Below are 5,404 nucleotides of genomic sequence, written 5' to 3' on the forward strand. Positions count from 1 at the left end.
TAGTAGGATGGCGACTTACATTATTGCTGCTTTATTATCTAGCTTGAACATTGATTGTGCAAGCGTAAACTTTAGTCATGTGACTATTCACCAAGTAAGGGAAAATTTCCGGAAAGAAGCAGCGTTAAATCTGAAGACTAATCTGGAAACTGACAATTATGTACTACATTTTGATGGAAAACTGTTATCAGATATTACAGGTACAGAACAAGTTGACCGGCTTCCGATTATTTTATCAACATCAGGTAAATTTCAACTGTTAGGAGTTCCTAAACTAGAATCTGGGACTGGACAAAACCAAGCTTCGGCTATTATTAAAACAGTAAAACAATGGGATATTAATACTGACAACATCAAAGCATTGTGTTCTGATACTACGGCGTCAAATACGGGTAAATAATTTATTAATAAAAAAAAATATAACATGGTTGATTACCGTAATGTTTAAATGCTAAATCAAATCAGATTTTTAGTATTAACTATTAATTTCCAAGTTATGAGTTATTTTTTTTTTTTTTCAAATTGAAAAGATTTCTCCGTATTACTCTAAAAAATCGATACTTCACTAGCAATTCTGATTTTATTTTTTCAGGAATCAGAAATGGTGCGTGTGTATTAGTAGAAAAGGCTCTTAGTAGAAAACTGTTGTACTTGCCATGCCGACACCATATTTTTGAAATTGTTCTTCGAAGTGCATTTGAAGTATACTGACCTGCTTCGTCTGGCCTAAACGTTCCAATTTATCAGAGATTTAAAAAGAAGTGGGATGAAATTTACCAATCAAACTTTACGGCTGGTATTTGTGACAAAAAAGTTTTGGAAGTAATAACACCAATCAAAGATGAGATTTTGAAATTCGTTAATAATCAAATAGAAGTAAAATTTTTTAATCCAGCGCTGAAGAATTATTAACTGACGTTAAAGTGGAAAAGAAAAATGTATAAATTTCAGTATAATTGAGGAGCTGATTTTCAAAAGGGTATCTTTTCATATTTTAAAATACCAGTTTTCTGAACTTTTAAATACTAATTACTTTGAGAATTATGAACATTTATAAATGAAAATCGAATTGCAGCTTCATAACCGATTGCACTTTATAGCTAAATTAAAAAAAGTTCAATATAAATATTTATAATTGAAGATAACTAGTTTTTTGTCTCGATTAATCAAAAATCAAAAGATACCCTGTTGAAAATAAGCTCCTCAATTATCAATTTTACTCTGATTAATTAACTTGCCGTCGTGATTAAAAATATTGAAAATCAGTTTCACATGACTGTTATAATTTCAATCATCTTTAACGATTAAAATTGCGTTTGTAAAATATTTTACAACTTTCACCTCACATCAGTTAATAATAATTAGTCTTCTCAACTTTGAAATTGCGATATAATCAATTTCATTTTGACTTATAACTTTTTTTGTAGATGGATCATTGTCGAGACGATTACCTTGAACTTCTGGAATTATCATTAATATTTTTGGGTACTACTACCACAAATATTACATTTAAGCATCCTGGACCGGTCCATCATGCAAGGTGGATGGCTAAAGCAATATATACACTAGTCACAAAAATTAAGGGATATAAAAAATTCCAAATTTTTTGGTGATTTTCAGCGAGCTGTAACTCCGAGGAAAATGATCGCACAGAAAAAAAAAAAAGCAAATTGTAGCTCCGAGTGTCTAGTTTTTAGATATGACCATGAAAATTTTTTGTCATCGTCAGGTCTGGAGAAATCCTAAGAAAACTACTGAAAAAAAATTTTTCGAAATTTTTTTTCGTCTTAAAAAAGTCTACGGGCTTCAAAAAAATTTTTTCGATTGTTTCGTTTAAAAGCTCTTTTAGTAAATTAAATACCCTTTAATTTGACGTAATCAAAAAGCCTGTACGATAATTTGCCGCGGAGTTATCGTCAATCAAAGCAAAAAAGTTTTTTTGACTTTGGAAATCAATAACTCTGGAAATAATGACCGAGTAGGAAATCGAAGGAGGGTTTTGAAAACTACACAATATTCTCTATAAGAAAACGTAAACCGCTTTTGAAGAAAAAATTTTTTTGAATTGAAAACTCGGACTGAAAAAGACAAAAATTCGCATAATTAAGGATATTTGGATAACTTGGTATAACTTTGGATAAAATGGATGAACGAAGGATATCGTTGGTAATTTTTAACTTCAAAGTGTCCCCTAAAATCCCTAAGAAATTCAAAGCGCTGCGATTTTTTGTTCATAGTGCCCAGAAGCTTCAAATTCTGTGTTTTCGCAAAAATCACCATTATGAGCAATTTTGTGATTTTTATTCATTTTTCCATTGAAAAAAATTTTTTTTTTCAAAATTCTTTATTTTTTCGATCAAAGAGATTGATTTTTCAAGAAATTTGAAAAAAAAAAATTTCAATTTTTTTCGAAAATTTTATTCGAAATTTTCTCAATTTTTTTCGACTGTTGTTTTACCGCCGGCATTAGCGTTACCCAAAGCGTACCACGTGGAGGTTGCTCGGTCGGATTTACGCTTCTCACACACACACACACACACACGTGTGTGTGTGTGTGTGTGTGTGTGTGTGTGTGTGTGTGTGTGTGTGTGTGTGTGTGTGTCTTTGTCTGCGTGTTTGTCTGTTTGCAGCTGCCGAATGACCTCTGTACGCACGGCAGTAACTGCTCAGTACCGTGTATTGCCACCTCTGTTCCGAATCACAGCTCGTAAACGCTCTTGCATGTTGATGCATCGTCGAATATCACGTTGCGAAATTCCTTGCCAACAACGTAACAACGCTTGAGTCAACTGATGAAGATTGTGCAGTTGCGGATAGTCTCGCCGCAATCGACGCCCAAGCATGTCCCAAACATGCTCAATTGGGTTCAAATCAGGACTCATCGCTGGATGATTAAGCGTTGTTACGTTGTTGGCGCGGAGAAAAGTTCGCGTACGAACTGCAGTGTGAGGACGAGCATTATCCTGCATCAAAATGAACGGTCTTGCCCCCATGCATGTGCGCATAGGCAGGACGTGTGGCTCCAGAATTTCGTCGACGTACCTATCGGCAGTCAACGTCCCACGAACGATGACCAACGGGGTTCTGGTATTGAAGGACACGCCTGCCCACACCATGACTGATCCACCATTGAAAGCTGTAACTGGTCTCGTAAAACCATCCCGATCTCGTTCTCCACGACGGCGCCAAACGAGAGATCGTCTATCGCTGCCATGAAGACAAAATCGAGATTCGTCAGTCCATAATACACTGGTCCACTGTCTACGACCCCAATGGTGATGATCATGAGCATAGGCCAATCGGGCTCGGCGATGTCGTGGAGTGAGCATAGGCACGCGATTTGCGCGTCTAGCGCGTAGTCCTTGCTCTCGAAAGCGATTTCGAACCGTCGATGCCGATATGTGTTGTTGGGGAGGACGTTGTCGACAATTGCGAAATTGATGAGCGATCGTGTGGGCATGCGCAGTAGGGTTTCGACGAGCTTCTCGAATGATAGCTCGATCATCACGCTCGGTAGTGATTCGTAGTCTACCTTGACCCGGACGACGATCGTAACTTTGAGTCGCGTTAAATCGGGCATAGGCCCGACTGATAACGGACTGGCTCACTCCCATAGAAGCTGCTACTTCCACCTGACTGTAGCCCTCTTGAAGGAGAGTAACAATGCGAGCCACATCTGTGGCAGCTAAATGTCGACGAGGCATATCAAAAGGTGCTTATCAAAGAAAAGCTTACATAAAATTCACGTCAGGAATTTAGGCTAAAAAGAAAACGTAAAATTCAAGTTTTGTGTGAGGAAAAGCCGAACTCCGCGGGGGTATATCAATTTGTTTTTATTGAATTTTTAAAATGAGATTTAAAACTAAGGCAGTTGTAGCGGACAGAAAAAATTGAGTTAATTTTTTTGACAATAGTGAAGCATTCTGAAGACGATAAAAAAAAAAATTTAAAAAAATTTTTGATAAAAAAATTTCGAATAAAATTTTCGAAAAAAATTGAAATTTTTTTTTCAAATTTCTTGAAAAATCAATCTCTTTGATCGAAAAATAAAGAATTTTGAAAAAAAAATTTTTTCAATGGAAAAATGAATAAAAATCACAAAATTGCTCATAATGGTGATTTTTGCGAAAACACAGAATTTGAAGCTTCTGGGCACTATGATCAAAAAATCGCAGCGCTTTGAATTTCTTAGGGATTTTAGGGGACACTTTGAAGTTAAAAATTACCAACGATATCCTTCGTTCATCCATTTTATCCAAAGTTATACCAAGTTATCCAAATATCCTTAATTATGCGAATTTTTGTCTTTTTTCAGTCCGAGTTTTCAATTCAAAAAAATTTTTTCTTCAAAAGCGGTTTACGTTTTCTTATAGAGAATATTGTGTAGTTTTCAAAACCCTCCTTCGATTTCCTTCACGGTCATTATTTCCAGAGTTATTGATTTCCAAAGTCAAAAAAACTTTTTGCTTTGATTGACGATAACTCCGCGGCAAATTATCATACAGGCTTTTTCATTACGTCAAATTAAAGGGTATTAAATTTACTAAAAGAGCTTTTAAACGAAACAATCGAAAAACTTTTTTGAAGCCCGTAGACCTTTTTAAGACGAAAAAAAATTTCGAAAAATTTTTTTTCAGTAGTTTTCTTAGGATTTCTCCAGACCTGACGATGACAAAAAATTTTCATGGTCATATCTAAAAACTAGATACTTGGAGCTACAATTTGCTTTTTTTTTTTTTCCTGTGCGATCATTTTCCTTGGAGTTACAGCTCGCTGAAAATCACCAAAAAATTTGGAATTTCTTTTATATCCCTTAATTTTTGTGACTAGTGTAGTTTAAAAATTTTTTTATTCAGAAATGAATTTCATCTTACTAAATCGGAAATAGATGGATTACGAGAACATTGTTTATTTATCATAATATTCTATTTAAAAGCTTGGTTCACTGCGCCGTGTGCTATAACAGCACCTAATAATGATTTAACTTTGATTAAAGAATTAATTTCATTTGAAAGATTTAATAATAGTCTTTCACAGACATGCTGACAAAAATTAGCCGATCACTTGTGGTATTTAAACAACGAGCTGTCTGTTTTATCTCTCTTTGATAAAAATGTTTCAGTTGGAACAAAAAAAAAGAATAGTTCATGCTCTTAAAAACTGTAAAGCCAATGAAACTACAACAAATCGCTTTATAATAGATAAGAAAAATTTAGTGTCATTATTAAATAAAGATCTTAGTCAATTTGTGTCTATGAGATCGATTAATATATTTGAATCGTTTGATTTGTCGTATGAGTTCATTGATGAGGATGTTACTTTGTGGCCTCAGAATCCGAATTTCTTAGAAAACTTGGAGTATTTCGGGAAACTTCAAGTTGTGAATGATGTAGCAGAACGCGGC

The 5,404-nt window shown here is 34.6% G+C and overlaps 1 long non-coding RNA gene across 1 annotated transcript; it reads left to right on the forward strand.

The window, feature by feature from the left end:
- The first annotated feature begins 253 nt into the window (after positions 1 to 253).
- LOC141534144 (uncharacterized) lies at positions 254 to 1,554 on the forward strand. The gene is made up of 3 exons (XR_012480378.1): positions 254 to 392; positions 593 to 876; positions 1,428 to 1,554. It is a non-coding gene; the product is annotated as an uncharacterized LOC141534144 (long non-coding RNA).
- The last annotated feature ends 3,850 nt before the right edge of the window (positions 1,555 to 5,404 follow it).

The sequence above is a fragment of the Cotesia typhae genome, unplaced genomic scaffold (genome assembly GCF_013202065.1).
Source record: "Cotesia typhae breed Kobodo isofemale line unplaced genomic scaffold, CoteBio_Ctyphae scaffold_13, whole genome shotgun sequence".
Classification (NCBI taxonomy): Eukaryota; Metazoa; Arthropoda; class Insecta; order Hymenoptera; family Braconidae; genus Cotesia; species Cotesia typhae.